At 43.9% G+C, this 20,305-nt stretch overlaps 1 long non-coding RNA gene across 1 annotated transcript; it reads right to left on the reverse strand.

Annotated features, from left to right (window-relative positions):
- Positions 1 to 6,502: 6,502 nt before the first annotated feature.
- On the reverse strand, positions 6,503 to 18,358 carry LOC141931652 (uncharacterized). The gene is made up of 2 exons (XR_012625635.1): positions 12,733 to 18,358; positions 6,503 to 12,156 (listed from the first exon to the last, which is right to left on the reverse strand). It is a non-coding gene; the product is annotated as an uncharacterized LOC141931652 (long non-coding RNA).
- Between the last annotated feature and the right edge of the window lie 1,947 nt (positions 18,359 to 20,305).

Genomic DNA, 20,305 nt, shown 5'->3' on the forward strand with positions numbered 1-20,305 from the left:
CGGCGCGCTGCTGCGGAACCGCGGGACGGCAACGGGAAAAGTTTTGCGCGGCCACGCGCGGCGAGACCAGAAACCTGAGCGGGTCTGAGCCCGCCGGGCGACCGCCAGCAGCCGCCACCCCGGGGAGAAGCTCCGAGCCCCCCCGAGCCCCTTCCGAGCCCTAACGCTGTGCCCGGGCGCCTGCCCGGGGACCCCCAAAGCCTTCGTGCCGCTCCCGGCGACCCGCGTCCCCCCGGCCCCGACCCGCCTCGCCCCCGCGGTTCCGCGTCCCCCCGCGCCCCCGCCCCGCAGACACTCACGGGCGCCGGGGCCGCGGAGGGGCGCGGGGGGCTCCGCCCCTCCCTCCTCCTCCTCCTCCTCCTCCGCCCGGCGGAGCTGCAGCACGGCGGCCGGAGGGGCGCGGCGGGGCCGGGGGGCTGCGGGGGGCGGCTCGGGTCCCCCCCGCACCGGGGCGCGCCGCGGCCGGCCCAGCGCTGAGGCGACGGAGCCCATGGCCGCCGCGCCCCGCCCGCCTCTGCGCGGGCAGCGGCCCCCGGCGCGGCCGCAGCGCCGCTCCCCGGGTCCCCCCCGCAGAAAAGCCCCGGGGCTGGCACGGCCCAGCCCCGCCGCAGGGGCCCCGCCTCGCCGGGACGACGCTGCCCCCCCCCCCTCGCCCCGCCCCGAGCGGCAGAGCCGACCCCAGCCCGGGGCTCACACACACGCCGAGGTGGTCCCCGGGCCACAACCCGCCTGTGACTCTGCGGTACTGACCGCTACAGCATCACCGACGGGCGGCGTAGAACCGCACAGGTTACTACAGGTGCCGTCACCAGCTACAACGACGGTCTCGTAGGAGGTGGACGCCACCCTCAGCCATCAAGATTTGCAAAGCGGACTTTGAGTTCCTATCTGTAAAATGGGCATCACAGAACTTCACCACCAGCGCACCACCAGGTGCAAAGGCACCTCAGTCCCCTGACGAGGCGGGACTGTGACACACATTTCCTGAGGTGGTTAAAGGACAGCAGAACAGTGAGACACTGCCCTGAGCGTATTGCCTCTGTTTCTTCACGTAACCCTTCAGCCACACCCATGAGCACCACAGCAGGGACAACCAGCTGCAGCTCTGTCACCAAGAGAAGACAAATAGCTGCAGGTCCTTATCCCACTCCTCTTTTGTGCCTGGAAAGCAGCCACCCCTTCCCCGAGCAGTTCTGCTCCGCAGCACTGACTGCCGCCGGCTGCTTCGTGCTCCCCGCGTGGCGCTCGTACGGTGAGATCCCAAAGCAACCCAACGCTGACGTAACAAACTGTGAATGGGAATTGCCTTTGCGAAGGCGGTCTGCTTTTTCTGGACGAGAACTGTGCTGCTGCCGCCGTGGACAGCAAGAAAGCAACGGCACACGCAGCCTGTTCCTCTGAACCCTCTGCAAGGGGTCAATTCTGTTTTGTCTCTGTGTCTCTACCCATATTTTCTTGATGCTCCTGGCAGGGCAGACAGCTTCAGCACAAAGTAGCGCCTCAGGCAGAGAATGCCTCTTGCTCTCTGGGGGTGTTGCTTGATCTGGAAGGATGGGACGGGAAAGAAGGTATTTGCCTTTCTTCTAGAGCAACCCTCCTCCCCCTTTGCTCACTACTGTGGTGTGTGGTGAGGGAAAGTCTGTTTCATTTAATTATTCGTTTTAAAAAGGATAATACTTCAAATTGAAGGAGTAAAAGTATTAATGATGTACAGCACTGCAAAATTATTGCAGGCACAAAATGAGAAAAAAAACTTGCCAGCCCAACAGAAAGCCAAATCGCACACAGGCATTGTAATTCCATCTTTAACCATATGACCCCACGCATGGGTTTTCTCCTCACAGCATCCCCAGCAAGCTCCAAATGCCAGCTTCCCACACAGTCCCCTCAGACAGCTACAGGCACCTACTGCACAGCCCCCACACGCACAGCCTGAAGAACAACATACAATTTGTTCCTGAGCTGGGCCATCTCACATTGTAAGGGGGTACAGGACAAATAACTTGGTTTGGGGGAATCACCAGCCAAAAGCTGCCTCACAGTGACGACACCAAGGTAATGGCAGGAACAGCTATCAGATAGCAGCCTATTCTCTTTCTGAAATGCAGAGGGGATGAAATGGGGGTCAGCCACCACACAAGACCCGAGTTCTCCTTCTGGCTCCGCCTGACATGATCTTCTGTTGCTGTATTTCAGTCAGAAGGAAAATAAGGCTTATAGGATCACTGGCTTCCTCATCATTTTTTAACTCCTTATCAGATCTGTCAGAATCTAAAAGGGTGAAGTGCTCAAAGATGCAAAGCTAATGGAAGTTTTGTGAAAAGATTTGTAGGAATAGGTGACAAAACCTCCTCTCCACCGTGGGGAAGGCTGCAGTATTAACTTCTCATCAGGCATCAGCCTCTCAATTCCAGTCCCAGGAAACAGGGTTCAGGAGTTCATGGAGCAGTTCCCATGAGGGATACCGGCCTCCCTCGAGCCAGCAGCCAGTGCCCTGCCTGAATGCACAATCGTTTGCCAGCAGAGGAGAGATGCGGGTGGCAAACGGACGCCCTTTCCCTCGGCCAGGGGACGAGCTTTCTGTCAGGAGTGATGACATTTCATCCGTGGTGGAGGCAGACAGAGCAGGACGAGCAGAGAAGCGACACCAAAGCCCATCCCCGGTACAAAAACAGGAAGAGCAGCACCGCTCAGCAACCGAAGAACAAGGGCGGGGGAGGAAGACTAATGGAGGGGGGGGGGGGGGGGGGGAAGAAAGCTCACTCGCATTCTGCTCCACCAGCAGCCCAACCATTTTAATTACAGCTACGTGAAGAAGTACTACAACATATCCAGTACATAGGGTACAGGCTGCGTTTGACAGAACAGGCTTTCAAGCAGCAAAGCCAGGTCCGCAACCCAGGGTGGGCAGCACCTTGGCATTTGTGCTCCATCTGCTGCTCTTCCCTCTCCTCAAGAACAGAAGCCACATCTTCCACCCTTAGGCTAATCCTTTTCCACCCCCTCCTCCATTACCAACCTCGAGGCTCAGCAGCAAACCTACAACTACACCATTGGACAGAAACAAAATCTCTCGACAGCACCATTTCCCTGGACTGGACAATTTGTTGCACTCCCACCTTACACCTGCAGCCTTTTAACACTGACGAGTTACGCAATGAACTATTCTAAGTTTTTCAGCAAATGCAGTCTGTTTACAATGTTTTAATTTAATTTACACTGAAAACTGTTTCAATCGTCTTCTAGCCTTTGGCAGGTCTGAATGATTTGAAAGACAACGAACATTTACACTCTCAGCAACTGAAATACATTTATTTAGAACATTTACTTACTGCTGTTGATGTAGGTTTTTTAAAAAATACCTGGGTTTTAGTCCACTGTCAGCCTTCCCCCATGTATTGTAAAACAAGTTGCAGAGTGAAAAGTTAATTCCAGTTCCAAAGTTGGAATTTACTAAAAATAGTAAAAACCAGTTGAACTCAAGAATTTTTTAGGTCTGGGTAGTTTAAGAAGTCCTTTTCCAGGACAGGCAGGCCACGCTCCAAGCCCCTGTTCCCCTCTCTACACAACCATTTCTCATTTCCCTTATGCCCAGACACCTTCACTGTGATGCCATGAGAAGGCAGCAGGACTCACTACTTTCTCAGCAGGAGTAATATTTGGACATGCAAAATAAGCTGAGACAGTTCTGGGGTATTTGGAAAAAAAAAAAAAAAGTCTTTAGCCACTCATGCAAACAAGTAGGGTTAGATAACAGGATTTTTGAAAAGACATCTTCTGATACTTCAGTCTGACTCTTAGTTTCTAAAACAGGAGGCTGTAACCTATGATGTATGTATCTGCCAGTCTGTTGTCCTGCAACATCTCATCCATGTGTGTGCTATTACTGTATTTTCCACAGTTGCATTAAATCCAGAAGCAATGGTGATCTCAAATGTTAACAATGAACCCTCATTTCCTCTAGCACAAATAGCCATGACCTATTACCTAGATGCATGTTATACTCATGAGATCAGAGACTCATAATCCCTAAGAACACAGCCATCTAGGTTAAATAATGAATCTTTGCTAATAAAATGAACTGTCTATATTCCAACTTTTAGAGCTGAGATACTCCCTTATATATTTAGCTGCATGAGCTTCAAATAAGACAAAACAACTCTGTTCTGCACATGTAATTTTAGACCAAGAACACACAAACCAACACACACAGAGTAGACAATTAAAATGTTTGAAAGGTTTTGAAGAACTGGCAGAAGAGAGATAAACGACCAAAGAGGAGCAAAGATATATTGCAAAGATAGTTTTGTCAATGGATGTTTTCCTACTGCTTTGTTACAGATATTTGCATTATAAAATAAAGCTTTTGTAATTTTTCCTGAGCTTTCCGGTCTTTGTGAACTGTGAAATATCTGTGAAAAACTGAAATATCACCCTAATCTTACGCTATGATATCAAAAGAAAATGCCATCATTAAACAGCACTGGTAGTATTAGTGGATGCCTTTCCTTTGAAGGAAAGAAACATTTCAAGGTGGTGGCTCTCTTCTGCAAATTCAGAATTTCAGCACTAATTTCTCCAAATATTTACAGTATCTAGCATTGAGTCATTTGAAATTCTGTACATGGAAGCTAGAACAATTCACTAAAGTAGGTGAATATTAGCTACACATATGCATCAAATAATGCCTATCCAGTATGAACAGGCCACAGAAATTTTGGTTCATCCCTTATCATTACCATACTAAACAGCAATCATACAGAGTTTGATTTAGCGATTGCTTGGCACAAACCTCTTTCCTGGCATAGGCTGGAGTGCAGACTCAGTTCCCTGTGCCTTAAAACTCACTAACATTTCCATTTCAGGACTGCCCTGTTACTTGATTTTTGATATAAGCTTGATGGGGGATGGGGTGGGGAAAGCAGCAATGCAAGAGAGGTTGAATTAAACCAACAAACCCACCCACTTTGTCACTTGGGACTACTGCCATAGTGAAATGATTTTTGTAGGCAGCAGCCTAAGAAACACATGCCAGTTGTCTGAACTGAAGTGGATACGCTGTGTCTGGGCGCTCATGACACCATCCCGTCCTCTGGGAGACTCCAGCATGTCAGAAAAGCCAAGAGAAAGATGGAGAAAAGAAACATTGTAAAAAAAAAAAAAAAATCAGTAGCAAGTACAGTGTCATTTCTCATTTGTTAGGCAGGTGCACAGATGAAGTTAAAACAGCTCTCCCCGAAGAGCTTCACACTCACAGCTCTGACCCAGGTCCCAGAACCAGACAGTTTTCACCCTGGATCCCACCTGAAGTGCAGAGAACAACCAGAGTTTATCAGAGAACAATTGCTTACGTTCGCTAAATGTTTAACAAGAGACAGAAAACACTGTTACGGGTAACTGAGAAATGTCATTCTTGTAAAATTATTCTCTCACGTCATTTTGGTCTGCAGAGAAAACTCACTGAATTTGTTTGCTTTTCTTTAGGTTAGCACGGGCCCTACCGCCAGCGCAGACGTTAGTGTTACACAGAGCTGTTCTCCGCAGGAGCAATTCCCTTTTAATCTCAAAGGGAAGCAACTTTTCCCCAAGGTACAGTTAAATCTTTGCAAGAGGAAACTATTAGCTTTAAATTTGGTGTAAATTTCAACTATTTACAAGGCTTAACAGGACTGATGACTTCAGCAGGAAACAATGAAGGATTTCCCTTTTAAAGCTGCCCCTGCTCTTTGCATAAACTGCTAATTTAACCCTGGAGCAAAAAGCACACGCTCCTCTTTCAGTACACACCTTAGAAAAGGCCTGTTGACTTAATGTGACAAATACCTCCCCTTTTTCCGCAATCTGAAACTTCAAGAATAAGCGTAGTGAATTTTTCTGAGAAAACTTGACTTCAGTTTAATATTAGTTCCTTTGTGTTCAATAATAGATCCCTCCTTGTGTACAGGCTTCACTTAGCTACGTCCTCCTGAAAATCTGCATCTTCCCTTGTGAAGGAAACAGGTGATTTGGCAGTATGATGGATTTCTGTTACAGCTACTTCCAGGTAAACTTCTCCTGCCATGGTTTTGGGGTAAATTATAATGCCATGCCAGGTGTCATTTCGTTCTCGTGGTGTTACGAAACATTCATTTCAACTTGCTACACATACTGCATTATGGCATACACACAGCTTCGCACTCACAACAACTTTGAAACTGAACACAGGATAAAAAAAAAATTACTTACAATGTGGTAAAAACAGTTGGTTACAGCTAAGCTTGCACCTGTAAGGTACTGTACATTCTGGCTCCAGTCCAACCAAGTGTAGAAGCTGTCGTTTGAATTTCATTATTATTGGACCTGTGCACTGCTCCATCATCTAAAGTTGAAATTTCCTCTTGATAAGGTATAAGCAAATTTCTTTCGATTGAGCCAGAACTTACAATCTGATATTTATGTCAGTTTTTAAGCTTTATGGGGGAGGAAACAGTACATGATCCATCATAGAATCTGCCAGGACAAATTGCTCGTTCGAAATTTATTCACAAAACAAACAGAAGAGCAACTTCACGTGATTTCACTGCTTTGCATCACGTAGTTACAGCATTTCTAAATTAGCGTTGAGTGTACTGAAACCAGACATGCTGTTTCACAAAAACATGGTCCCACTTGAATTCTGTGGGGTTTCTTTTGCTCTTAAACATTCATCAGGCACACTTAAAAGCTTCAGCAGACTTGTAAATGCAAACCTCTGACAATTTACTTAGTCCTAGAATTTCTGATATCCCAGATATGTGAAAATAAAACTTTCAGCTCAATAGTTGTCATTGAGAAAGAGATGAGTTAATCTAGAACACACAAATGGAATAATATCGTGTTAACCAAGTAGCATCTATTAAGAGGTTGAAATTAACCTCTCAGGATCTTTTAAGCTTTTAAGAATGAAATAATTAGCCGGCTTACAGATGTGGAAGAGAAATACTTCGGTATCATAACTAAAGTAGTCTTTTCCTCTGTGAACTGGAACACAATCTCTAATATTTTACTCACACTTCAAAACCCATTCTGCCTCTCCTCTTTTCTCACCCAACATTTCCTTCTAGATATCTCAAGAAATTCTTTCATTGTCTATCCCATAAATGAGAAATACATTATTATGGAAGAGCTCCTAACATAAAAAGTTAATGCATTAGACTAGCTGTGAGAAAAAATTTTTTTGAGATACATTTATGTTTGAGGTTCTGGTGAATTCTCTAGTTGTTTACAATCGCTAGGATTTCCCCCAGTAGTAAAACACTGGCAACGTGCATGAACACAAGAAACTATTCATGAGGCACATTCATCCTTTACGCAGTTAAGTGAAGTTTGAAATCACAAAAAGATTTGGCTGTTTTACAGTATGTTTAAATTACACAATAGTAATCAAAACCATCTCTCATACTTCGCTCTGTTACAGAACAATCTCCGGTTGCAAAGCAGATCCGTTCTCTGTAGCACAGATAACCAGGGCTCACACAGACTTTTCATTCAGAAGGCCACAGAAAGAATCACAAAGAGACCAAATATCTTTTGCTTAAACATTGTGCTTACAGACAGCTATTTTACCTCACTTCAAAGGGCTATGAAAATTACTGTCTCTAAAACTCTGTTCCATTTATTACTCTTCAGAAAACAGTCTTATTGGCTTAATCCTTAAAGTAAATTTTTCAGGTTTTGATTTTTTCTAATGAGTATCAACACAGGAAAATTGTCTAAACTGTTTAAGCAAAGGAAGTTTTTGCTACAGGTGCACTTGATCAACACCCCACTTTTCCCCCAACAGGTGAGGGAGTGCAACCAAGTTTCTTTCAACTACCATACAGAAGGAGAAAGTACAGATTCTGCTCCATATGCTAACAAGTAGGTGAAGGAGCTGCTACTGATTTGAAAACTATATAGGCTCTACTGTGATAGCTTTGAACTGGGGAAGAAAAACAGCCCTTACTGCTTCAGTATTTAGGTCCACATTTTCTCATTTGCAAAGTGGATCCATTGCTTTGAGAGACTGGCTAGGATTACCTGGAACAAACATCATTTCAGCATAGGATCTGTTTGTTAGCTGATAAAACAGTCATGATGTCTTAATTAAAAATACCACATGATTTCATCAACACGTTTGTGCCTCAAGGGGCCCAGTTCTATTTTATTTTTCAGTAACACATTCCTATCTCCGACTTAAAGATGAGCAGCATCCAATTTCTTTAACGTCTACATAGCACACAAGCAAGTCAACAAATCTCTTTTTCATAGTTACAAGCAGTTTGTAAAGATGTGAGAGTTCACTCCAGTCATCAACTGACCCTGAACAAGGCAGAAAATACAAAACGATCAAAAATGTGAGAACAACCTTTGGTATTAGGGAACCCAGACAACGTGGCGCAACTGTCTTCCCTATTGATCTGAAAAGAATGCTGTTTGACTGCTGCTCATACTGATCATCCACAACTTAGTTGCTACTCTGTTTAGCCAGAGGGCTAAGGCAGTGCCACTGGCAGCTTCAGAGCACACCCTGAAACAAAGATAGTACAGCCCAAGGTCTGAGGCAACAGCACCAATGATTAAGACACCTGTAACATGGCAGGCATGGTAAGCGACAATTGTAGAAATCATTAATAATTTATCATGGCTCTATTTCAAATGCTGACATTTTCCATTACTTGGATTATGCCTATTATTACGAGATCATTATGAGACCTATCACACAAGCGTCACTTTGTTAACTTTGAAACAAAAGCTGTTAGACAATATACAAAGTTACACAAGCGAGGGAAGTACACAACTATTTCAAAGGCAATTTGGAACTGGGCACCTGACTTTAATTTCTGACTTTGAAAACCTCTCTCCAAATCACTTACCATCTTTCAGTAAGATCCAACAGCAGTTCTTCCCTGTGCCTCATTCTTGTCTTTAGTCAGCCGAAGCCCACGGAGCTGCACTGCAAGCTTGAAGACCAGTGTGCCACCCTCACGTCCTGTTCCTTTCACCTAGTTTTTATGTACCATTTCTCACCAATTAAAAAGCGCAGTGACCTCGCCACACATCACACTTGAGTTAGTACGTCCACACGTTATTTTGGCAGCATTATATTGGCACAAATTAGCTGTTGAACCCCCCAGATGACGTACTGTGTTTCAAGAAGGGTGGAGTATAACTGGTGAGAGTCTACAGGAAGCCCAAGAGGGTGCTCAGCGATCTACAGAAGTTTGACTTCAAAGTATAAGTTGAAAAACAGCTGCTTAACCTGGAAAGGGAAATACTGAAGAGGATTGAATTTGGTTTAAAATTGCATTTTGTTTTGGCTTTTTTTCAAGTGAAATAGAAGAATCTTGGTAAAGTGATTCTCACATGCTGCACAAACACACGCAGTGTTCCTCCCACTGTGAGAGGAGTAGAAAAATACCCTTATCTATATGTTAGAGTGACCGAGGTCACAGGAGAATCTACTTTTCCACTGATGAAAAGGAACAGCCCAGGTGCTTTGTGCCTCCTGTGTAGCCGGAGCGCGCAGTTGCCTGGTAACTTGTTCTGAGCTATTTGCGTAGTGATCACACACACATGTGGGAATACAAAGCTGACCGCTTAGGTTTATCAGCCAGAATAGTTTGCAGCAACACAGAGGTTCAGGAAGTTTAACAATTAATTTAGGTATGTGCTTATATGGTTTGGTGAACAGAACTTTTATAAATAAAAAGAAAACAAAAGTTATTTACATGTGACTTTAGAGCATGCAAAAGGCATAGTCCACAAACCAAATATTAATTATTAGCAATATTTACCTTTTCATAGGGCATCAGGTAAGGTCTCATACTCCACAAACATAAACTGACATTCAGTTATGATTTGAAAATTTTATAAAAGTTCTAATAGTGTACCCAAAACTGAGGTGTTTCAGTGTTTGGGCCAGACTCACTGTCTGCCATAAATATGTATCTTAATTCCAATACAGGATAAAACCAATCTATAAATTTTCTCTTGTCAAAATGAAACTGTTCCAATGACACTGTTCACTCATATTTAAGATATTAAATTCTGCAAATAAGAAGTAACTGTAACCAATCCCTCCCACCCAGCTCCAAACCATGACCATACACAGTCCTTGGGTCAGACTACACGAGATCCTGTTTCATTCCAGCCATATCATTAGCATAAGCTCTGCAAACCCATTTAAATCAACAGGTTTTTCAGGCATAAAAGCAGAATCCAACAGCGGGTAAACCACATGCCTTACAACTGACAACGTACTACTTCCATCACTGAGGACAGGACCTTTATTGTTCTTAAGAACTCGAGAGGCTGCAAGAAACCAGTGAAGTTATGAGCATGGATTGTTTAACATCACTATCAGTGTAATTTCCAGATCCAGGATCCAGCCTCCTGGTAAGATGATCTGATAAAATTTTGATTTCAGATGACAAGTCATCACAACACTACATTAAGCAGAGTATAAAATCTTATCATCAGATTCTTAGCTAGTTTAAATCCATGTATTCTGCTGAAGTCAATGAAACCAAACACACCACATGAAAGAAATCTTTCAGTGTGCCTCAGACCTGGAAAAGTATCTAGAAAAATGTCCATAATTTTTAATACAAATTCTCTATATTTCCCATGATCTCTCAACACTGAGCATTTACTTTCAATATATTTCTTACTTAACATTACATTTTAATTTAAAAGGGGCAACAGATAAATAAGATTTTCATAGCTACTCACAAAAAAGAATAAGCAAATACATTTATTCCAACATATAAATTGCTTGTCTAATTTAAAGACTATCAAAGGCTATTACAGACTGTTTAACAACTATCAAAGCTCTAGAAAATACAATAGGTACATGTACCTACTAACATAGGAAACGACAGACAAACTTCAGGAGGTGACCAAAGGTGCAGAGGATAGGTTAAGGTAGAAAAATAAAAAAACCCCTGTCAGTTCTACAGAAAAGGGAGTGAGCAGCCCACAACATTGGCAGACAACAGACTTTTTATCTCCACTTCCTCCACCCATTCTTTTTTCTTTCTTTCTTTTTTGGAAGGAAGTAATTTTTCCATTGTGAAACATATTGTCAGGGATTTAATGGAGGCTGAAAGTTTAAATGAGTTTAAGAGAGGATCAGCCAAATTCTAAGACATGTTGCCAACACTACTGCTATAGAAAGGAGATGCATCATGTTGAAATGCAAACAGCTATTTTGATAACAACACATACTATTCACTAAATTTGTCTTTTACCCTGTGATATAGTTACTCATGTTGAGAAGAGTGACTGCTGTGCAAGAAACAGCACTTTTTGCTTTGAGAGAACCATGGCCCATGAGCTCACGGCCATGAAGTCTCACAACTGACAGGTTTCAGCTGAACACCAACAAGTTCTGAGGTGGACGGCTGACTGCAGTCAATGCTCACAGCTGATGTAGGAGCATATGATAAAACTTTACGTATTTGCCTTCAACTAATGCTCCACATATTTTAAAATAATTCCTAAAGTAGGTTACTAGTTTGATTATCCTTCATACAAAATCCTCCTTCAAATGCAGGTTTCTGTTCTTTCCAGATCTAACGTATGAGCAGGAGTCAAACCTGCACAACCACCAAACTCAGTGCAAATTTTCCAATAAATTTTAGCAGCATCAGAAATTGTCCTCAAGTATCTTTTATAAAGCAAATGGTTCATTCTTTAAAACTTTTGTTTTTTTAGCAAACGTTAGTAATGCTGCACCACAGACTCTCACTGTCACACATGTTCTTCCCAAGACTGTGATGCAAGTTAGTACTTTAAAAATCACCATCGTAACTGTGTACTTGATACAGATTTTCCCCTTTTTAAAGGCTGACAATAGGGAAAAGCTCTAAGTACTACACACCCAGACAGACTTCCTTGTTCTTGCCAAAAAGATTAAACATTACTAAAAAATAAAGACTACTGCCTACCTTTAAAGTATCTATAAAGCTATGAACATGAACGTATGATGGCTTGTAGGCATCAATATTTGAACACAGACATGCAAAATGTCCATCAATTGAATTCCAAACTCTATGACTTAATTGCTGGGCAACTCAAGGAAAAAACATCTATTAAAAGCCAACAGTAAGCCAGAAATCTCTTTCCATTTCATATGGTAAAAAAATACAGCGAATCCTGAAAAAAGGAATAGATATTAGACAGGGAAAGCCTCTATAATTCCAGGGCAAGCAATAAAACATTTAGTGCTTTGATTACTTTTTAAATTTATTTCATCAGAATAGTTAGACAAACACGGAAACATTTGCAACAGCCATGCTTGGGTCAGTTTAAAATCTTGGTAACGCTGAAATACAGGTCAGCAATAACTAAGGATGTGGGGAGGGCACTGTAGGTCTTACTATTTTCATACACATTCACATACATAAATATATATATTTATACACATACATACACTCCACAACACAAACAGCTCTCTTAACTATGTCTGCAAGTAAACTGAAATAGCAGGCAGAAATGAACCATGTCCATACTAAGGCAGCAATGTAGTAAACTAAAGATCACTGCAACCAGTGCCACCTTAAAGAAGAAAAAACCAAAAAAAACCGAACCCAAAAACCTGAAAGGAACCATCACTGTGCATGTCATAAGCATGAAGTTATTTTAACCTGATGACTACCCTGCTCTAAACTTTAAGCATTGTTAACTTTTCCATATTTTTAAAGCCTAAGGTTATTATTTTAAATGACCTACTTGTAGTGGCACCATAAGTAGCCTTCTGGAGAACATCAGTGTCCACTACTACAGGGCAGGATGATTCAGCACTAGATTTCTAGGGGAGGAAAAACAAAGAAACACCAGCACTCATTTATTCAACTGAAAAGCTTATTACCCGCACTTCCAAAGCAACAGGCTACAGGAATACTGAATGCAAAACAAACCAGACCCATCTGGAATACTTTGTATTCTCAACTGAAAGTTAAAAATCTTTCCTTTCATATTATAAAGGATTAACAGCGTTTGGATGCAAAGAAGCTGTTTTTAGAGTGATGACTGCAGACCTCCGAGTCATGAATTAAAATGCCTTCCTAAAGCTAAGTCTTAGCACTTCCTCTGGAGGGAGTTAAAAAAAAAAACCACACAACAAACAAGCCAACCAGAGGAGGATGAAGTCAGGTAATACCAAGGATTTTTTTCCCAGAGATAACAAAATCCTGAGAGAACAAGATGTTTGTGCTGTCAGAACAAAAATCCAAAAAGAAACAAAATAGTTTACCTTTCCCTTTGAAAAGCTGTTTTGGAGTCAGGATCTGCTCATTTTCTCTCCCAAGCATGAAACCTCTCTTCAATTTAAGGCTGTTTTCGAAATACTGAGTGAAGTAGAAATTAAGTGCACACACTGGAACATGTATAGAATCTTATTCAAAAAACCCCCCAACGCAATCGTACCACACTGGCTAGAAATCTTGTAAGTGTTCTGATGAAAAGGTGACTTAGTTTTAACAATTAAAGTGTTTGCAGCCAAAACCAACAAATGATGTTCTAATCAAATGCAAGTTTTAAAAAAATATTTTTTTTAATTGATGTATTAAAAAAGAGCTGGAGAAGGGAACAGGGACAGAAATGAAAACCCAGTCAGGGAGTCAATGGTATAGACTGTCACCATGCAATCTAAAGATGACAACTGCAGATCATCTGCTCAGAACAAGTGAGTCAAACGTCACACGCTCCCTGGGAGAGGGGAGGGCGTCCCTCTCCCCTTTAATAGGCTAAAGCAAGAAGTTCTCACAGTGTTTCGAGCTAAGACCCCGCTAGCAGAAGGCAGCTTTTCTGTCAGAGCAAGGCAAAAGGATCTAGTACAGCAACCTCCTTGCAGTCTCTTAATCCTGACCCCCCTTCTTCAACTCTTCTTTCTTCTGGTGACAGGAAGGCAAAGCACGTCCTATCCCTGTGATCCTGCGCTGTCCCCTGCCTGTCCCTGTGGGAACAGCAGGCACCTGGGATTCCTCTCCAAAGCCATTTACACACAGAAATCAGTTGAGCGGTGTATTGTGGAAGCATAAGCTGCAGCAGACATGATTTAGAATCAAGTTATTTTTTGCCCACCATGACAAAATAAAAACAGCAATTCCTTACTTTACAGAAGTTGTCCCAAACAGTCGCTCCCAATACCTCTCAAGTTTTTATATCACAGGAGAAGTGATGCAGCCAAAAGAGCGTCGACTCCAAAATGACGATTCCGCACTAGGCAGGCAGGCACGGGCAGCCACGACTTCAGCACACACAGTGCCACTTGGTGGTGAGCGCGAACGGAGTCACTGCTGACACCAAGGAGGAGTTTAACACCAGCCTTTTCTTTAGGTTGGGTTTTTGGGGTTTTACCCCCTGAACATGAGTAGGTCTGGTCTGCCTGTCCTCGCCTGCCAAATACCGTTACAGTGCCTTTACTGTGAGAAACTGTATCTACCAGGCAAAAGAAGTCCAAGGGAGCTGAACCTCAAGGCCAGCAGAACCAAAGGCTGCTGAGTATCAAACAGAAACTTTAAGAATGATCCAGCACTCTGCCCCATGGTTCCTGGTGCCACAGCCTGAAGCAGCGTTTAAACAACTGATCCAGCTTAGTATCTGCCTGTACTCCAAAGAACAGCAATCTCTGGGCTCACGACCTGTATTTTATACAGACTTGGGCCATAAACAAATGCAACAGATGTAGAAAAACTGAAGACTGACAGCAACTGAAACATAACTATTATTTTTTCATCAACCAGTTACAAAACTAACTTGTGCACTTGCATAACAGAACACAGTAACTAGCAAAAAGAGAGCCTTTTATTCAGAACTGACAAGCGTGTCTTTACAAGAAAGTCACAACGATTTCAACTGACAAAGTCAGCATTATTAGCAATGCACCTCTCCTGAAGAGGAAATCCTTGTCTTTTACCAAATGTCAACTGCAACAGTGTGTAAACAAACCAAATAAACAAACAACCCACACCCCAAGAGCTGTGTTTAGGTTATACATATATATATATATGAGACACATCTTCATAGATGACAACTGCATCAATTTATACTTCAGGACCTTCTTCTCCTGGAACCAGCTAGAAAAGAATAAGACAGTTTTGTGTTAGTGCCATAGATTTGAGTTTTACAAACCCATATGTGACAGTTCTTGCTTTACTACCTTTTAGCAGATGGAGACTTCATGGTAGATCACAAAAGTGGTTTTTAGATTCAGTATTATCTTCCTCTCCCAACAGAAGTCAGTTACCACCAGAGAAGAAAATGTCAAAAAGAATCTCCAAAACACAAAGAACGTTTAGCAAAGCACAAAGGAGTTCCTAGGTAACATACATTCTGGTTTTTGTCTTTGCTATTCACTTCAAGGAGATGATTCTGTCTAGAAACACCACAGCTCATTTTTAAAAGGACAAAGAACACGCTTCCTTTCACGAAAAATTTCTCCAGTTGCCAATTCATCCCCAGACTCTCGCTACACTGGTTGGTTTCCTCTTTCCAACTTCTACTGCTAAGCAGAGCCCAAAACTTAAGAAAGAGTCTGAACCCCTCTACAGGTAGCAGGGAGTAAGTCAGCATAGCATTCTCCTGTGAAGAACTGAACAACAGAAGAAATACAAAAGGACAAACATCAATAATGGAAAAAAGAGGAGGATAACTATTCCTTTTACTGGTACATTCTTAATAATTAGCTGAGCACTTCTAAAGACAAAGAGCTGTGCTGCTTTTGGGACCAAAGTAAGAAAAAATCTAAAGCACAGTCTTCCTGATGTGGGAAAATGTGTCCCCAAAAGAGACACAAGATCTAATACAGAAACATCTATGTCTTGCTGAAAATATGCACTCTAAGAATCACCAGCTTCTGCTTCAAGGGCAGCATACCACCAGCGTAGCTGGACAGTAGCAATTTTGCCCCATACAAGAGGTCAGAACACGCACTGTCCTTTAAGGATGCAGCACAGTAATTTCTAAGCCTTCTTCTGCTTTGGTTCAGTCAAGACGACACTTTCTCAGACACAGCGAGGAGGTGCAAGGTAGCTAAGACAGCAAAATGTTTACTCCCCATTCACACAGAGCCAACTTTGGCTCAAGTCAGTCTTCCTCTTCTCTCTCCACAAAATTAGGAATGCCCTTCTGTAGGGGGCAATCTTCTGTAGGGGCAATCTCTCCACAAAATTAGGAATGCCCTTCTGTAGGGGGCAATCTATAGCCATCTATGCAGATGAGCAAAAAACCACCGTGGGTCTGCTTTTCTGGTATTTAGGAGTTGCAGAATTCAACTGAGGGATGCATAATCACAGTATTTCATGACTGTTTCAGTACTGATCTACATACATCAGCACATGATAAACTAAAAGTCACAGTGCTTCTGGTTCGGTATAATCCAACAGACCTCCAGGGCTTTTTTCAGAGCACGTCAAGGTACAGCTCTCCGGGCATCACAGGGTATCATAACTGCCAAATGACTCGATGAGCTTCTAAGCAGCCAAACTGCTGCAAATCCATTTATAAGGACAATAATGGATTAAATGCAGATGTATTCCACCTGCATACGTATGCATGCAAACACTCATAAGTTAAAAGCCACTGTATGAATTGGCCTACGGAGTGGGTAACAAAGCCAGTGATTCCCTTGCACACCTGAAGACCAGGGAAACATTCACCAAAATAAAATTAGGGCCATGCTCTTTTCATTTTACTTTTTTTAAACTGTAACACATACCAGGTAAGGCAATAAGATCACTTTTCCAGCATCATTCATACACACATACGCCCCAGAATCTACTTGAAAGTACCTTATGTAATGGAACTGTCTGGAAAGCTCAGCTTAAAGTAGCTGAACTCAATTGCTGATCAACTTACAGGTACCGAAAATAAATGCCTGCAGCCTTTTAACAACGATGACTTACCACTGTTATGTTATTTCCATTTAGCAAAATCTCGTCCAGCTTTGTGATTCTTCTGCCCTCAGGTGTAATGTCACGGAAGCAGCATTAGAAAAAACTAAGAACATAAAAGCAGGGACAGTGATTCCAGTTTTGATTACAGAACTGACATAAATTTCTGCATTAAGACGACAGTTGTTGAAACTAACAAATAAATTAGCCACACTGCAGCGTAATCTTGATAAACTGACCCCCTGGGCAAAGAAAGCTGCCCTGCAACTAAAAACATCCATTGTACTTTTCTGCTCAGTACGTAAGGGTACAGATTCACCCTCTAAATCTGGCAATTTCTTGAATACCACCAATACTCAAAACAGGTTTTGAGTAGCAACATGGCATGACAAAGTAATAAATACTTATCCTGAAGCCTGCTAACTTTTTAAATCTTTGCCTAGGCCTCAAGGAAATGTAAATGTAAACAAACTCCTGGAAAGTTCCACAACCCTGGCAAAATTAAGGCTGCAAATTAGGAACCTGATTACAAGTATAAATCACGCACCAGCTACTCTATGACATGGCTGTCCTGGATAGATCACCCTCTAGAGTTTAAATCCAAGGTATAAACTACTCAGCTGGCAAATATCCCTGAAATAGAAAACCGCTGTGCTTCTAAATCTTAAACAGTACTTTTCCTCAGGACACCAAACATTAAACAGCAACAAGATGCAGAAATAATAATTAGAATGCTGTAATGTCTTCTAACGCCGTATCTGAAAATCCAGTTTCAAGGAAAATAAGGCCCAGAATTTTAAAATCAAACCATTTATTTTCATTTTATACTGAACTGTGATTTTATCGGTAAAATAAAAATATCAGAATAATTCAACTGATCCCTGCAAAAAGGTTCCATCCAGTGCACTCAAACCTCTCAAAAGCAATACGGGAACTAAGCCAAAGCATGAAGCGGACAGCCTTACACATTCCCATCAAAGGAGACTGACAGAGTCATCAAATTTATCTAACATGATGTTAGATAAATTAACTAATGTTAATTCGTCTAACAATTTATCCCTCTTCAGCACAGTATGAACGCGTGAACCCAGGCATTTCTCCACCAGTTCTGTAAGCAAAAAACCTGAAAGGTACAAGAGCTTGTTTTATAGAGCAGACATTTTCCGAACAAACCCCCCTGCTTTTACCAAGCGCCCCGCCCCCGGCGCTGCTGCAGGTGCACGCTCCCGTTCCCGTTCCCGTTCCCGAGACAGGGCTGCGCCGCCCCTCAGCCCCGGGCATTCGAGGGCTCCTCCCTCGCCGGCCGGTAACACCGAACACCGCGGCCAGACCGGGCTGCGAAAGCGAGAGGCGTCACCTCCCGCCGCCCCGCCCCACGGACACCGGGGGAGCACAGAAGCGTCGCGGCGGCGCCGGTTACCGCGGCAGGAGCGGCCAGGGGCCGGTGGTAGCGGGAGCCGCCATGTTGGATCCAGACCTGATCAGTCGCTGACCGCATCCCGCACAGGGGAAGAGCCGCCAACCCAGCCCCGACGAGCAGATGGCAGAGCTGTCGCTCCCGCGCCCTCCCGTTTCCTTATAAATGCCGGGACTGCGGGGGACTTGTGACACTCGTGTCCCCAGTGAAGACTAAAAGGAAAACCCCTTCTCTCCCCTCCCTTCCAGGCAGCGCCGCCCTGGGCTGCCGCCGGTACAACCAGTACCGAACGGCCCGGCAGCTCCGGGGTGTCAGCCCGCCCTTCGAACGGCTCTTCTTGTGCGGCCTGGGAGGTGCAGGGATTTCATGTTATTTTACTTTCTTTCCCCAGATTTGCTCATTAATTCACAAGAGGGCGGTTGCACGAAGGATTTTTGGAAGCCCTTTTGCATGTACACAGGGGGCCCGGAGCCAAAACCCCACTGGCCATTCCAACACGCTTTGCCTAACGCTGCAGCCTGAAAGAAAACCGGTATTTCCACTTCTAGAGTCGCTGCACGTTTTGTGACGGGGCAGGCTCCAGAAGAATCGAGCCTGGATAAACTCTGTCCTCTGTCTGGGAGAGGGGTGCTGTCCCCAGAGACACATGGACCTTTCAAGGGGTGGGCAGTGGCTGGCATCGTTAAAGGTTAAATTTTCAGAACAATGTAGTGATATTATGCTTCAGTCAAGAAAGATGTTCTTTGTCTATGTTAATGCCTAAGGCATCCCTAATCAGAAAAACACATAGATAGCCACCTTCACAGAATCACAGCATCATCTCGGTTGGAAAAGCCCTTGAAGCTCCTCCAGCCCAACCATGAACCTCACACTGACCGTTCCCAACTCCACCAGATCCCTCAGCGCTGGGTCAACCCGACTCTTCAACCCCTCCAGGGATGGGGACTCCCCCCCTGCCCTGGGCAGCCCATTCCAACGCCCAACAAACCCTTCTGCAAAGAAATACTTCCTAATAGCCAGTCTGACCCTGCCCTGGCGCAGCTTGAGGCCATTCCCTCTTGTCCTGGCGCTGGTTCCTTGGCTCAAGAGACTCCTCCCCCCTCTCTGCACCCTCCTTTCAGGTAGTTGTAGAGGGCCATGAGGTCTCCCCTCAGCCTCCTCTTCTCCAGACTCAACCCCCCCAGTTCCCATCAGACCTGTGCTCCAGACCCTTCACCAGCTCCGTTGCCTTTCTCTGGACACGCTCGAGTCATTCAATGTCCTTTTTGGAGTGAGGGGCCCAAAACTGAACCCACTCATCGAGGGGCGGCCTCAACAGTGCCGAGCACAGGGGTGAGATCCCTTCCCTGTCCCTGCTGGCCACGCTAGTGCTGATACAAGCCAGGATACCATTGGCCTTCGAGCAAGGACATCCCGAAGCCATTCGACCTTGAAGAGGGCACATGGCCGACTTGGCGAGCAAACTCAAGGTCTGTGTGTCCCGAGCTGAACTGCCTTCACCATCATACTAAAAATCACGCCTGTAGGTCAAGAAGACCCTTGAACTGGAGGCAGGCAGCTGTAGCCTGGTGGGTTTGACATCAGTGGTATGCAAGGCTCTAGGGAATTTGTGAAGGGAAGAATTACTCAACAACATGAAACTAAGTAGATGGAGTCCTACATGCATTCACTAACAATGACTCACACCTGGGTGACCGGCATTTTAGTGACAGTAAATGACAGATACACTTCCTATGTACGTGAACTATTGTAGCTCAAATCTGCCTGGAATGTGGTAACAGAATACAAAACAAACAGTGCTACAAAAATAAATCTTTTTTTTAAGGTGGAGATACGAAATGGGATGCTTTACAAAGCCATTCCATGGGAATGAGTAATAATGCTGTAGGCATGGGAATTAACATGAGGGGACCTCTGGAAGAGAAAAGAGGCTGCATGTGATCAAGGATAAGTCACAAACATGGTGTGATTTGGGGAAAGGGGGCAAAAACCA

The sequence above is a fragment of the Strix aluco genome, chromosome 1 (assembly GCF_031877795.1).
Source record: "Strix aluco isolate bStrAlu1 chromosome 1, bStrAlu1.hap1, whole genome shotgun sequence".
NCBI lineage: Eukaryota > Metazoa > Chordata > Aves > Strigiformes > Strigidae > Strix > Strix aluco.